Genomic DNA, 15252 nt, shown 5'->3' on the forward strand with positions numbered 1-15252 from the left:
CACCACCGCCAAGGAAACACCCCCCAAACAAGCAATGAAGTTGCAAACGGTTTTTTTCCCCTCTCTCTCATCACTTGCAATACCACCGTTTCAGTGATACTGACGTCAAATTTATATTTATTGCTTAAAAATAATTATTGTGTGTGAGTAATGATTAATAGTATATGCAAGGGCAATTTCTAAGTTGGTAAGTACGATTCCCGGTGGAGGCACATGGTGGTTCGGATCCCACTTTAAACTGTAGGCCCAGTCCCGATTAGCCTTGCTGTGCATAAAGTGGACTTAAAACACCAACTCAAAGCTGGAAAAGTGGGAAATACATGCTTGGATTTCATGTTATGTAATATAACTGATTAGTAATGTCAGTTATAAAATATGTTTTATAGTTGCGTCATTCACACATGCATAATTTTTACAATGCCGTAAAAACTCCATAAACTACACAGTAATACATTCATAGGCGCCGACTACATGGGGCTTGGGGGGCTCGAGCCCCGCCCCGCCCCAATGTTATCGATGTGGGGCCAGAGCCCCCCAAATAATTTTTCTTAAGAGAATCTAATGTATTATTTTGCTTCTCTTGTAAAGTTTACTCTGAATTGTGCCACATGAACTTAACTTTAAATACACATTTGAAATGTTCTAGACCATCAACTTTGGGGGCTGAGACCGCTAAACCATCAAATTTGGGGGGCTATGACCAGAGACAGCAAACACATGACTTATTACTATATGCTAAGTATATAATTATGAGTATTGTTAACATTTTTACTAAAAAGAGTTTCAAAAGATGATGTGCATGAATTAGGAGAGTTCAGGCTACAAATGGCTCTCACATGACATTCAGAACGAGATTATTGATATACATTTTTTTTATAGGGAGATCTGTTTCGCGCCCCATGGTAGCAGATATTAAAAGTCGGGAATATTTTGCTATTATGTTTCAGTGATCAGAGCCCCCCCCAATAATTTTGACAGGTCGGCGTCCCTGAATACATTGTAAATTACCCATAGAACAGTTAAAAAAATAGGTGAATAAGATGTAAGAGAAAAATTAAACAAAATAGTCCTGGACAAGTTGCAGAACAATACGTTCAGCTGTGCTCAATTCAATTCTTTATACAGCACGTTTGACCACTGCCAGTCGAACTGCATCTTACACAAGTGCTGTATTAACAAGCTAGACGAGTGTGCAGGTCACACGTGACATCTCAGTGAAAGTACTTCATTTTTCCGGCTTTCAGTTAATGAAAGCCTTAAAACTGCTCGGATATTTTCAATTAGGTTCCACTCCCATTGTTTCCCGTGCGTGTAAAAAGACCCTTCACACTTGCCAAACCTGTTGCTTGCGACGTGAGGGTGATTTAACGCCTCTCTTGGATCCCCACAGCCGCAGAAAAGCGCGGCTTCGAACAAAAGAGACCACATGTGATCTCATTAACCTTTTAACCTGCGTGAAAAATTGTTTTTTCTTTAAATTATCTCATTAGTTCTCTTAGCGGCTGCATTTAGTTGCCAGGTGTGCAGGGAGTGATGTGGAATCATCATGAAAAGCAATAATCGAATACATTTCTACAAATTCATCTTCGTGTTCCAGACGCTAATCAAAATCCGCTAATAGATGAGCTGCACTCTTCTTGCAGTGTCTGTGCAGTCAATTATGAAACTAAACCCTGTTGATCAAACGTAACTAACCTTAGAATACTTTCCAAGACTTATAGCTACAGGTGAACAATTTTTTGTCACGGATGGGACAGATGAAACACTGCCTCTTTACTTAATAAGAACTTTTCATTTCTGTAAATTTCTCAAATCATCAAAAATAAATTACCAAAGACAAAGAGAGGAAGTAATTGACCTTTGATTTTGTGTTTTAAGTCCACTTTATGCACAGTAAAGCTAATCGGGACTGGACCTACAGTTTAAAGTGGGATCCGGACCACTATGTGCCTCCACCGGGTATTGAACCCGGGACCTAATTGACCTTTGAATATTTAGTGGAGTTGAAGGAGAAATGAAACAATTTAAGGAGAAATTAATTATTTTCTAGTGTCACCGGTTGTACACAATGCAAAACAAAAGTACATAAAAAAAGTTAGAATAAGCTAACAACATGTAAAATACTTGAATTCATATCCAAATTACTCTACAAGATAGAATACAATTATGGTTTGGCATTTAATTTTAGAAACAGAGATTCAGGGGCAATTAAATCATGGAATCCGTCAACTCTGTGTTACAAAGAAACAGAGGCGTTTGCTTGTTGAAACGCGAGGAGTCTTAAATGAAAGTGACGTCATACTGGCACAGGGAGACCAGCCAATACCGTTGTGACGTCAATCAGCAACCAGGATGGCAGATTAACTTCCTGCATTGTAAAGTGCGCACAGAGATATGCGAACACAAATCGTCCATTACTCCATTCACCCAGTTTCTTTTACACCGCATGAAAGCTTCGTGGGTGCACTTCACTCAGGGTGCTTAGTACTTGACATTTCCATCGTCAGGCTCAATCAAAAGAAGCACAGAATCTACTATAATCAGAGTACAATTAGGAGATACGAAGTGGAAGAAGTGAACCATAAACGTCAGCAAATCAACGCTGAGAAGTATCACTGCACAGTGATTGACAATTTGGAGACACGTTTCTTTGTTAGTATCGGCTGGATAAACAATAAAAGGCAAATTGTCCATCACTATGTTCATTCATTTCTGTTTTGTTTTAATTATTTAGCCTTGCACTGTGTAGAATGGGATTCATAATTATTGCCAAGCAAACTATTCATGACCATGGTTTTTATTATCTTTTATAACGCAATGGGAGCTTCAAGAATTGAAAAAAAAACGTCAGACAAGTTGCTGACAACCTTTGCACCAGTCTCTAAAAACACGTAGGGTGCAAGAGAAAATTAATGAAGATAGTCATGGACAATTTGCCAAGCAGGGAGAGAGGAAGAAAGAATTATAGAAGCAATACCTGTATACCCCACTGTACAGCAGTCGAGAAGTACGGATCATAAATCACATCTCGATTTACGTACAAAATGTCCAAGTTGGGGAGGAAAGCTGCGAGTACAAAATTCACATCAACAGTCTTCGTACAGTGGGATCCATGAGCATTACCGTACAAATTGTCCAACATCGTGTTCGTACACTTTATTTGACCCAATAAGAGCTTCAAATATTAAAATAAAACTCAAAACAAGCTGTTGACAACTTCTGCACCAGCATACATAAAAATTTATCATACACACAGGATGTAAGAGAAAAATTAATGAAAATAGTCATGGACAATTTGCACGGTAATACTCATGGATCTCACTGTGCTAGAAGGTTCGTAAACAGATCTTAACGAAATCCTCAGTTTCTGTGCTAGTTTACAAAAATAAAAAGAACGAAATCTAAGTTTCCGACTCTCAATGATCAGTGAACACAGCTGCGATGCTTTTTTTGGTGAATCAATGAACGTTCCGCTCAGCAACCAACATTCTCTGAGCGTGCTGAAGCGTACATCACGTTTCCTTCACACGATTACAACTAGAATATATTAAATTTCCGTGCAAGGGCAAGAAAGCACACCTTCGTGGTCACTGCCTTTCAACATAACAGATAAGAAAAAAAAGCATCTCTTACGTATAAACTCGAAGATAGAATGTGGACTTCGGCATGCACTGTTATAAAAATTATGGCACCTTCAACCACACTACCTACCCACATTTCACTGTCCCGGAAAAATGTTCTCGAGTTGAATTAACTGAATCGTCTTCCCTTGGGAAGACTATATAATCGACAAATCTAACCTAGATTATTGTATTATTCCATAATTTCTTACACTAGCATACCACATAATATAACGAGGCATCAAATTAATGATACATCTCTCACGTCGTTTATTTCTCACTGGGAACATGTCAGTGGCGTATCCGTGAATTTCACAAGGTATTAGGTTATGCCCCCCATTTTTTTTTTAGCAGTGTGACACATTTTTGGATTCGAACGAAAGTTGTACGAAGGAAGAGGGAGGGGTGGGGTGCCTCTAAGCGACAACAAAGTTGAATGTATACAGGGGATACTTTTAATGTGTCAGCCCGTTAAATATTTTTAAAAATAATTCTGGGATGCATTTTTCAAATTAGGCTTTTCAGCTAACGCATACGTTAGAAATAAACTGCATAAAATGGTTAAATTCATTTAATTATTCCTCGGAAAGTCAAGTACATCGTAACGTCACATTGGAGGCTCACTTTAATCTCGAAGTTTCACTCCCACCACCAGGTGGCACGAACACTAATGTTGACGTTAACACGAAGATTCATACTTCTATAAATAGTCTTCGTCGCCTTGTGATCAAGCGGTCCTGGGTTCGATACCCGGTGGAGGCACAAGTTGTACGGGTCCCACTTTAAACTGTAGGTCCAGTCCCGATTAGCCTTACTGTGCATAAAGTGGACTTAAAACAACAAATCAATCAATCGATAAATAGTAGAGTAAAACTCTTGTTATTTTTTAAATCACCGTGTCGATGACGCAATCTATCTGTCTCTTCGTTCGGCTGTGAACATGAGTGTTTGTTGTAATATGTTTTCCCTTCATCAAATAGTCCCGACGAGGAACTTTCAAGTAACTAAAAGCACAGATGATCTCAGTGTGACAAGACTGACAGAATTCAATTGCCTTTTTTCGGTTTGGTTATCTTTACTTGACTTTTCTACCTTTTAGGTTACTTGGGAGAGAAATAATAATAATATAATAATCCGTAGCGCGACAGCCCTTGAATGGCCTCCCCGATGTTGCAGTGGTAGCGTCGTCGCCTTGTAATCAAGGGGTCCCGGGTTCGATACCCGGAGGCACATAGTGGTTCGAATTCCACTTGCAGTCCCGATTAGCCTTACTGTGCATAAAGTGGACTTAAAACTCCAACTCAAAGGCAACCCTTGAAGAGCCTTGGCCTATCTCCCGCCTGCCAGTTTTTCTCCACAATCCTACATAGAGGTGTGGAGTTCTTCAACCGGTAATGGGGTGACGTGGGGTCAGCACGTCGAACCCCCAGCCGTTATAGGAGATTTTCGAGACCGGATTACGCTACTCGCTCGTAGCTCCCCAATATCCTCACGATGGTGGGTTGCCACCGGCCCTATACACAGGCCGAACATTCCCGGAGACTGAACCCGGGATCGAACCCTCCCGCAGCCGCCGTCCAAAGCAATAGACCGCACGGACACGGAGGAGGACTAGTTGGGAAAGAGGCACTGGAAGATGCCCAATAAGAGGTTACTGATAACTAGAGGCATGCATATTTCGTTTTTGACGAAAACACGAAATGTGAAACAACACATTATAATGATAATTTTTCATGTTTCTGAAAGGTGTGAGGTGCATTTTCCCACCCTGTTTTGTCACGAAATAATACGAAATGAACTGCAAACTGCGAAATAGACTCTTAAAACACGAAATTTAGAGTTTATATACCGACGTGACACATTCTGAAGACAGAATTATCCTGCGAGTTATGCAATTCACGGAAAATTGATTAATTGTACTGTAAATATTTGGGAAGGAAAAATGGACCCCGTTATACAGGAATAAACTTAATATTCTGGCAACAACATAAATGTGTTATTATACCGCGTTTGTTACAACCTGTCCCGGTTCCCGCGCTAGTTGCTCCCTGTCTTTTCTCGGTGCTGGGGAAAGTCAAAGCCAGGCAGCCAATTAAAATACGCAACTTCGGAACAGCGCCTCTCTTCTGGCTTCCATTCGCTCCTCGCTGCCCAGCAGACGATTTTTTCCTCGTTTCTCATTGGCACCGAAACTGTTGAGCGCTCCCTAGCGCGGGAAGCGGGACAGGTTCTACCAAACGCGGTATAGAAGGGGCAGCTATGTTTATTTTGTGTAGTAAGTGCAGATTTTAAAACCAAAATGTCATTTTATATACCGCTTTTTCACCGCTATAACAGCAAAATTATATTTTATTTACCGCTTTTGAACCCGAAGTGGACTTGGTTTTTGTACCGAAATGTTGCTTTTTTATTTACCAAAAATGTGTGCCTCTACTGCTAACTATTGTAAGAATTGGGTATTGACAATTGTAACAATTAGCAAAAAGACTGTGAACGAAACATGCATCATTGCAACAATGCACTCCAGTTCAGTGTCAAAACACTCAAAAATCAAACTTGAATGCTCTTTAACAACGAAGAGAATTTTAGACCACATAAAGCAAGAGTATATCAACGTAGTCCGAACCTACTACTTCGAAAGCTTTGCCATGCAGTAAATTTATGTAACAAATAAATATATTTGTACCGTTTGTTGTAGAAGTAGTTTTGTGATGACAGTTGTACTGAATTAATGATAATAAATAAAAAGCATTAATTAGTCTAAGACGTACTGAAAGGCCTGAATATATCAATCATTAAAATAATTGGGGAATTCACTTCGATGAGTTGGATTTCTCTTATTCCATAATTATTGTATTAGCTTGTTGCTAATGTCTCTCGTAGAATAGCGAACTTCTATGCAAATTTTAGTGGGCTTAAAAATAAACTAGACATGAATGTATGCCACGAATTATATTTCTAGATAGGTGTTCGCTAAAAACTGAAAAGAAGATATGCCAATTCGACAGTTATCAACGGTTCCTCAAGTTTTTACAACACTCGTACCCTTGAACAAGATATGGGCAGCATCATTGACGGGGCTTTTAGCCTTCCCGAATTTTTCAAGTGAAAACAGCACAGATCTCGGGAAAAATCAAGTTGTAAATATCAAACTCCACGATTACTATTCTTGTCTTCGAACAATTTTTAAAACAAATAAGTACGAAATATCTTGTAGCGTATCCCGGCTCCCCCCGAAAAAACATCCTGCGCACGCCATTGTGCTTAAATAATTTGAAACCGAAAGTAACGCTTGAACGTATACTGATGGACAGAAACAATGTCAATCTGACCTAAATAAAAAAGTTTTGTTCCCAGCCCCAAAACGAAAAAGAATGTTTGAATGTACATAGCATGTGTGCTGAAAGTGAGTGCTTTTGGCAGTGGTCAGGAGAGCGTCCCGATTCTGGCCAGACGGTGATGTTTTCCACCCTGGGGGGTCCACTGCCGACCTCCTTGCTCCGGTTTTCGGCATATTTTGGCGTCCGGAAGCACAAAGACACACAGCTTGTGTCGGCACTCTTCTCTTCTCCCGGGGGGCGTGACAGGCCAGTCCCAACTTTCCCCGCTACAGGTGCGCCTGGCTCATCCCGCGAGAGAGCAGCATCTCGGCCAGCCAGGGTGTCTGCTGGTTCCAGGAAACGCCAAACGCACACTTCGATCCACAGGAGAAAGCTCTGTCCAATTCCTGCGTCAAGAATCCAGCACAGTTACGCAAGATAACTGGATAAAAAAGCAATCGTCAAGACCTTGCGATCATGCAAAACGCGCCCTGTCTGAGTTTTTTTCACCTTACGCACGCCAATTTACGTGCAAGACGAAACTAATTTCCTTTCAACGGTAAGAAAGTTGAGACAAGTTAGAAAAAAAACAAATGTCCTTACCTTGAACTGGATAGAGGCACTTGCTTATGTATGTGGGGCAGCACAGAGTCACTATAGCACACAACAAACACACACTTCGCGCCCCGTACGAGATATCACTTCACTCTCACCATTACACAAGTTCGTCTCGCGCATAACTGTTCGCCTACTCGCAGACTCACACCGATCTTCTCGCACGGCCCGTACACGTCACAGCGACTCACCTGCCCTCTGTCGGGAACCACCTCAGTTACAGCTGTAGCGAAGGCGGAAAACATTCTCTACGCACTTTTTTTCCCCCCCCAACTCGACACCATCTGTAGAACGCAGTATCATCGGAGATTGCATTTTGGATCCGTGTTGAGTCACTAATCGCGGGAAGTCACAGGGTGGTACAAGATGCCATTTCGCAGCTGATAAATTAGTAACGTGGAAAGTCACCCATGGCCGGAACTAGAATTGATCTGTATGGGAAGGGGGGTGGGGGTTATCAGAGTCCTTTGCAAACCAAGTCCATTTCAGAAGTTTAACAGTATTAATTGAACGTAAATTATGTGTGTGTGTGTTTTGGGAGGGGGTGGCATTAAGTTACATAAAATTTAGAACTATCATACAAATACTACACTTATTTTTCTATCTCTTAAAATATCGCTTGAAGTGTCAATTGACTGCTACTGAAATCATTCCTTACTACACACTCCATGATGATACAGATATTTATATCACATAAGACAAAATACACAATATTCAATCATTGTGCCTTCTTCCACCCTCGGAAGAAACAATAAAACTCCTGTTCGTTCACAAAACCTGCGAGCTGTTGACGTTTGACGCATATTTGGAAGGAATGTGAATAATGACGTCAAAGTCACAGATTTCTGTCTAGGGGAAGCCACAACAGGGGCAGTGAAGGTACAGATAAAGAAGCTCACCTACGGAAGAACTTTCTAAAGTCTAGAAAATGTTCTAAATACTTACCGCTATTTAAACTTCTACTCATAAACAAGACGAACGAATGTAATAGCTGTTGCTCATATTCCCTGAATTTATCCTTCACCAAGTTGTGAGCAAAATAATATCTGCTGTCTACATTTTCACTCTTCACTGCAAGCAAATTATACAAAATAGTTTTACCTAATGTCAAGGGGGCTGACAGCAGTGCCACGGGGGCTTAGCCCCCCCCCCCCCACCTCACCTGGGCCCTGCCTGGCTACGGGCCTGAAGTCACTCCCACCACAAAAGCCTTTCTGATCCGAGCTTCCATAGCTGGGTACGAACCAATATGGCAATACACACATCTCAGGCCCATAGCCAGAATTTTATTTCGGGAGGTGTGGGGGGGGGGGGGCATCCTTTATTAGCAGCCGCCTTCTAAAGACGAAAAAGTGTGAGGTTGAAGTCCTGAAAATGAGTTACTCAGTATATTACAACTTATTAAACTAACTAACTCTCTAGCCTTCTTAAATCCCAAGGTTTAGGGCTGAAGCAACACAAGCCTTCCATCTCTGCCTATCCTGGTCAAGATCAATCCAATCTTTTCCATCCTCACCGATTTCCTGTAGATCCATCTCAACGTTATCCCTCCATCTTCGTCTTGGCCTTTCTACAGGTCTCTTACCATCAGGTTCCCCAACGTACTATTAGGAACACAAAATTTTATGTAATTACATTTTTTTCCTTTGTATATAGCCAAGCAAAGATTACAAATGTCGGTGAATTAGAATGTTTGGAACCATATACGTGAATTTCATGTTACATATTTTTAGATATTTTAAGGTTTATTGCCTATTTTCCGTTTACATTACATATTTTACATAAAATGCGGTATTTGGGCCATATTTCTGATTTTACATTGAATAAGGTGCTGTAACTGTGGGAACAAGTGTTCAAACTTTGATTTATCCGAAAATAAAATAAAAATAAACTCTCTCAAACAGTGTTTCTTTCAGGCACCTTTCCCCGGAGGGAATCTACCGCCCCCGGACAAAATTGTACAAAAAAAAAAAACAAAGTATAAAACTTTTCTGCTGCCGTTGTTTCCCTCGCATCGGACCGCATTACTTTGTGTGGCGAATATTCTTGCCTTTATGTTTCCCTCTGTAAATAACAACGCCCACACTTGTCCAATCTTACAGAAGAAGCAGAATCAAACTGGCAAATTATTGGGTGGGCTCGAGCTCCACAGGTCCCTGTAAGTTTGCGCCGCTGGTGTGTGGTGTCGGGAACATTTGAGTACAATCGTGCTATCTGGAAAACCACTAACTTCTTATGTACAATCTCTTGACTCAACCCACAGTGAAACGTGAAGTTGTGTTGATCCAGTTTGAACTCGATTTTAAAGAAATTAAAAACGACATAAATGTATGAAATGCCAGATACATACAATTATCTCGTCCATTCCATTTGCTAACGTTTCTTGTTATTTATATTATTATTATTATTTCTTTACTGTTCTTGGAAGAATATAATTTATATTACGTTCGTCGTTAAAAGAACAAGTTTCCATTCCTTGCCTTTAGATATAAAATATGAAATCCCTTCACATCATTATGAATGACCCACTTGAACTCTACCATACAGAGGAATAGTTGATAATTGAAGTTACCTGATATTTGTTCATTGCACATTCCCTAACATTTATTGTCTCAAGGTAAGAACGGTGTATTGATGCAAGCCAAATGGAGCTCTTATTCTGTAAACAACTCATGAGTGCTTGTACGTACATACAGTTTTGATAATCGTTGGAATGCAGATAAAGCATATTTGCATTTTCACCATTAAATGGAAAGCGGGAAAACAAGCATTGCACGATAAAGAACTTCGTTTAAATTCAGGAACATTTATTATTATTTTGCAATCTATTTCCATTAAACTTTTAAATTGTTTTTTGTTCTGTGTCTTGTTGAATCTTAGTTTAAATAGAACATTAAATATTGGACTTAATAATGTATATAATACTCAGATCAATTATTTTTATTTTTCTCTATTACAGTTGTAAGTTCAGTGGGTTTACTAGTTAGTAGACTAGTCTGATGATTATTGGGCGTACTATTTCTAGTTTAAAATATTATAATTTTGTTGAATAAAATATCATTAATTCAAATAGTTCTAATATTATTATAACAGTAATGTTTGACTCAATATCTTTAGTTCTCTTAGGATTAGTCATGCATATTTCTTCTACAGTTATTTATTGTTTGTAAATGTCTTACAGAAAAACATAATTTTAAAACGCATGTTCGATAAATAAGTGCCTAGCATTGGAGTTTGGGATACGAGTTCCTTCAATCCCTTCCTGAGTACATTGTTCAATCAGATTTTTTGTTCCAGAAGGCGTGTGGCTTCTCTGAATGACATAGTGGTAATGTTTTCACCTTGTAATGAAGGGGCAATGAAAACAAATTCACTGAAAACTTGCATGTCTATTTTAAGCTTCGTTAGTCAAATTAAGACTTGACTTACAGTTTAAAGTGGGATCCGAACCACTATGTAAATTACCTCAACAGGGTATCGAATCCGGGATCGCTTGATAACAAGGCGGCAATGTTACCACTACACCATTGGGGAGGCCTATTTCTCAGTACATGTTTCTTTGGTGAGTTTCTTTTTCTAATTACACTCGTATTTGTGAAGCTAAAATTCTCATACTACGAATAGCACAGCATGTAACCTGTCTATATAGGCTTCGTATACTGGTCTGTTCCACCTACATCTTGACATGTGGAAAGGTCCTAATGTCTCAACTTGAACGATAGTCTAACGATTAATTTCACTGCTTAAATATTTTATTGGAACAAACCAGGGATATTATTATTTGTTCTGCTACTATACTACCACTACTCAGAATATATATTCACAATCACAATTTTGGATATTCTAATTGAAATGCTTTTGATGAAAGCTTTGCGAAAGTTCTGGAAAAAGCTAGGTTCACTGAATAGTATAAATGTTGCATATTGAAATATTGAAAGGTTTATGCACTGAGTGAACGTGTAGTTCAACATACTTCCTTGCATCGCATTGTCACTTAAATTTTTATACTGTTCTGCACACGCCGTACCGTAATGTTCATACGTTGCAGGAGAAGCCGTCGAAACAACGGCGAAGAGGTTCCTAGACGGAACACCAACTGAGGGAGGCGCTGGGAGCGGTTGAGTCTTGCAGATCCTTGTAGCTTCAGCTTTTTGTTCAACTCGGAAGGGTTGTTGACGTAATGCTTCCCGTTCTCGCGTTGAGTTTCCCGAAGACTTTTCTCCACGTAGCCCTCCTCCCAGTCGATACACCCTGAACCGAACTCCACCTGCAAATCCTTCAGCGCCTCTTCCAGGTTTTGTCTGTTGATGGCGTCCAGCACCTCTGGATCCTTGACTCTCTCTTGGAGATCTGGAAGGTAGTCTGGGACGCAATTCTGGAAGAATCTGGGAAGGTTCCTTCTCGCCCTGTGAGCCCTTCAGGGTTTGACTAATAAAAGGATACTTCTTTGCGGCGACTTTTACTGCCTTAGCATCTACGTCACAACCACGCGATGCTCTCTTGTCTTCTAACGAAGTGACGATCGTTGTAATGCAAGCAAGAACGTCCTTATACTGTTCACAGTGTTTCACCACCGCAGCCTCTATTTCAATACGTACATAAGAAAAATATATATTTGACGCTTCTGGAGGTCGTTCATGCTCTGCAACTGAGCTCGCAGTTGCTCTAGACGCAATCTGAACTTATTCATCGTTCTGAACAGCTGCGTCGAAGTGGACGTCCAGAATCAACGTTTCCAAGCGCTTGCGATATGAATTATAATCACTCTGCAGCTGTTTGACCATTTTCTTAGTGGCTTTCGAGCGAAGGCGTTGAAACACAGCGTTAAGCTTCACAGGCATCCGCTGTCGCTTCTTTTACAGCTTCTCTTTCTCCCGCTTCTTCTCGTCTTCAGCGTTTCTTTCCTTGTGGTTTTGCACTCCCATGTAGTGCGTGAACATGTCGTTCTCGGCGCAGGCATTCTTCCATCTTTCGTTCGGTTTAGCTTCTATGTCTATCATGCTTTGCAATACATTTGGCACCACATTCGAAACTTTCTCAGCTATCATCCTTCGCATATGAAACAGATTTGTAAGAATCAAGTTTTCGTAATGAAATACGAAGTTCCTTTCCAATTGGCACAGGCTCTTTCTGCATTTGTCAAGTAAATGAGGCAGCACAGGTCCAGTGAAAATTATTTATTTATAGTCCTCGCGTTTACTTCGTTAACGTCGGAGAACTGAAGAATGCCGCCGCCACGAACGTGGGTGGGGATAAATAGCGGGCGAGTTGTTTTCGTCCAATCACACTCAACCTTCAGCCAATGGGCGCAGCTGTCATTCTGCTCGTCTACTCCACGTGGAGTCTCAGTCACATGACTGCGGATACGCTGTTGCCGTACTTTGCAACTTCAATGTGGAGATCGTGTGAAGGAGCTTGTGCGCGGAGGGACAAGGTGGCGTAGAGTAGATGTGTGGCAACACTGTGCGTTGAATATGATTGTTGCAGCTGGTGGGCGCGCTCCGTGGACTTCAAAGCCAGCCGGTCGTTAACGTAGCCAGCGTGTCGACTATAACGAGGAGCTGTAACTCTCGACTTGCCTTGAATGTTCCTTGTATCATACGACTCGATTTGTTTTAATTTTTGTTATGTGGCATTGCTTTTCTTCCACTCTTGGCTGATCGCGAAGATGAGGATGAGTGATGACATGATGCAATTGATGAAGGGACACTCACAAATAACACCCATGCCTAGGCCGGGATTCACCGTGCTAACCATTCCGCCACGGCGGTCGGTTATAGTGGAATCACAGGGAAAGATACTTGCGCATGTGCAGAACCGCATCGCGCTCGTGAATTCATGAACGCGTATGCCTAAAAACAACTGACATGCGTACAAAGTGACAAGTTAGTATAAAGCCATGTAATGGATATGTGTATATACAAGTGATGAGTACAGTAACGTTGGACATTCAATTGAAAGAAAATGGTTACCATTAGCATAACTAAATTTCGATGTAAGTTGTTTCCCAGTATATAATGGTTAATTTTAAAATTAATTCCAAACTTCAGTATCCATAATGTTTAATCCCACAGTATCTTCAGGACACAACGAACTTATCACGTGACATTTTTTGCCTGTGCCCATGTGTCAACTTCCCCTCCTCACAAATATTGCTGGTGTTCAGTCAATGTTAGTTCAGGAGGATTTTTCAATGGGGCAATACAATTTAAATGTTCACATTTACCTTTCTCCCGGTTCCACGTATCTAAATCGCTACGACGCCAGGGTTCTCTGGTTCGAATCCTGGCCTGGGCATGAATTAATGTTCTTTTTTTGAGTCCCTTTATCAATTTACAATTGCATCACCCATCTTCATCTTCGCGATTACCCAAGAGTGACAGAAAAGCGAAGTAGGGTATAGCAAATAAATCATGTATCTTAAATGTTAATTTTTTTCTAATAAATTCCAGCAAACCACAATGTCAATGAGCATGTTCGATCGTATCTGCCAGCGTATAAGACCCATCCCTTTTCTTGGACACATTCTTAAGGAAAAACTTTATCACTTAATGTTATAATTAATGTACAGTATTTAAAATAAGGAACCTAAACCCAACATGGCCTAGTACCCAATATGGCCTATTTGCTGTTCCCAAGTAGTTACAAGGTTAATTCAACAGATGACACTAGTATGTCATTTAGACTGTCCGAATGACGTGACTGAACCTGTTGACTGCCCCTGTAGTGCAGTAATTTGAGGACAAAGAAGCGAAATAGCTGAACCTCGTGATTATGTTCCACGTGATCTAGTATTGCATATGGAAGTTATTACTTACTGCATCTTCCAAGTAAAGTACCTATTCTCATAATTTGTACTTTACAGCAATATACTTAGTTTAGACTTTAATGTAAAGTATTGTTTATAACAAATGAGAAACGAACACTATGAAAGGTGGACTTTTGATGTGAAAGAATAGAATATATGAATAGGCGATAATGGGTACATGTACTCAATATGGCCTAATCGTAACTTTTTAATAAAATCTTACCTGCAGCCATGTTATTATTTGGAATTGGTTTCAATTTTCAGTAAACGTCCAGAAATGTTCCCTCTTTTGAATCATGCCACTACTTTTCCCTTTCTGACTTTGTACACCATTGGAAATAATCTCACACCTTAGGTAGACCATTTTGTAAGATACCTTACATAGTAATATGTAGGTCTACTTCCAACAAATAACTTACCTAATCTAACTAGGAAAGAATAAATTTTAATCTTCTTCGTCGCACAGCGCAAGTAAACAAAATTTCTACGAATAGAGGTAATCAAAAACTGATTATCGGCGTACAAGACACACCCTATTTTTTTACACTTATTTTTAAAAGTAAAAGTGCATCTTATACGCCGGCAAATATGGTAGGTGCCTAGAATTGAAGTTGGGGATGTTAGTTCTTTCAATCCCTTTCCCGAGTCCCTTGCTCAATCAGTTCTTTGGATCCAAAAAGTGTGTGGCTTCCCCGATGATGTAGCAGTAACGCTGACACCTTGTAATCAAGGGGCACTGGGTTCGATACCCGGCGGAGAGAGTGGACTTTAAAAAGGCAAATACGCGCAGAGAAAGTTTCCAAGCTCGCTGTTATGCTTCGTTAGTCGAATTACGACTGGACTAAAGCGGAATCCGAACCAATTTCTACTTCAACAGGCAATCGAACCC

The 15252-nt window shown here is 40.3% G+C and overlaps 1 protein-coding gene across 6 annotated transcripts in view; it reads right to left on the reverse strand.

Annotated features, from left to right (window-relative positions):
• The window catches only part of Prosap (SH3 and multiple ankyrin repeat domains prosap), a 363699-nt gene that overhangs the window by 315019 nt on the left and 33428 nt on the right, over window positions 1-15252 (reverse strand). For 5 of the 6 annotated variants that reach the window (XM_083133805.1, XM_083133803.1, XM_083133804.1 and 2 more), the window contains exon 1: window positions 7544-7669. The exons of the other annotated variant lie outside the window; for it this stretch is intronic. The gene's annotated coding sequence lies outside the window, so the exon portion shown is untranslated. Of the gene's footprint in view, window positions 1-7543; window positions 7670-15252 lie in introns of those variants that run through there. 6 annotated transcript variants of the gene reach the window in all.

Source organism: Lepisma saccharinum, chromosome 13 (genome assembly GCF_977018435.1).
Source record: "Lepisma saccharinum chromosome 13, izLepSacc3.1, whole genome shotgun sequence".
Classification (NCBI taxonomy): Eukaryota; Metazoa; Arthropoda; class Insecta; order Zygentoma; family Lepismatidae; genus Lepisma; species Lepisma saccharinum.